Consider the following 1,092-nt stretch of genomic DNA (forward strand, 5'->3'; position numbering starts at 1 on the left):
ACGAGGGGCTATCTGGATGTGAAAGTATGCATCCTTCAGGTCCAGAGAAAAGAACCAGTCTCCTGAGCGAATTTGCGCGAGGATCTGTTTCAGTGTAATCATCCTGAACAACCTCTTTATGAGGGCGCGATTCAGGTGTCTGAGATCGAGGATGGGTCAGAGGCCACCATCTCTCTTGGGGACGAGGAAGTAACGGCTGTAAAAGCCTGACTCGCTTTGGGCTGGAGGAACCCTTTCCACGGCTTCAATTTCATCACCTCTGAGTGCAGGACATGAGCGTCCTTGCTCTGCACTGAGGTGGGGACCACGCCGCTGAAGCGCGGGGGTCTTCAAGCGAATTGGAGTGAATATCCTCGCTTTATTATCCCCATAACCCATCTCGACACTCCGGGGATGGCCTGCCAGGCCTCGGCCCGCGTGACAAGGGGTTGAATTAACTCGGGTGACTGGCCGAGTTAACTTACGAGTGATGGAAGAGGAAGTTTGCTCTCTTTTTGAAAATGTTTGTGTTTTATTATTTTTTCCGCTATCACAGCGGTTGAATGCTTGGGCGCATGAATGGACCTGTTGTTCACACAAAACACATTTCCCTCTGCACCCGGAGCTGAACGGGGGGTCAAGAGGTGTAAGAGAGGCTGCTTGAGGGGTGGTCCGGCCGTGGCGAGATCTGACCCCATCCTCTTCCTGTCTTGCGGATCAGGATGAAGCCTGAGGCGCCGGGTCCAACGCAATCTTGGGTCGGGGTCCCTGGCGCTTAGGAGAAGGGTAGCGTTTGGCCGAGCGAGAGCATCCCCGCGTCTGCTGCGCTTTAGCGGGCTGAAAAGCGGGGGCGGCAGGTGCTGGTTTCGCGGGCTGCTGAGTCGGCGCAGATTTAGGGCGAGCTGAGGCAGCAGCGGAGCTGGAGCGCTTAGGCAGGAAATGTCGCATAGCCTGGGACGATTTCTGTGCCTCCGTGAAGCGTTCAGCGAATCCTTCTACCGCCGGGCCGAAAAGGCCTTTGGGAGAGACTGGAGCATCGAGGAAGGGGATCTTATCTGCGTCCTTAATCTCTGTCAGCGTCAGCCACAAATGGCGCTCGAGCACCACAAGGCT

Source organism: Sinocyclocheilus anshuiensis, unplaced genomic scaffold, assembly GCF_001515605.1.
Source record: "Sinocyclocheilus anshuiensis isolate Anshui unplaced genomic scaffold, SAMN03320099.WGS_v1.1 scaffold551, whole genome shotgun sequence".
Lineage (NCBI taxonomy): Eukaryota > Metazoa > Chordata > Actinopteri > Cypriniformes > Cyprinidae > Sinocyclocheilus > Sinocyclocheilus anshuiensis.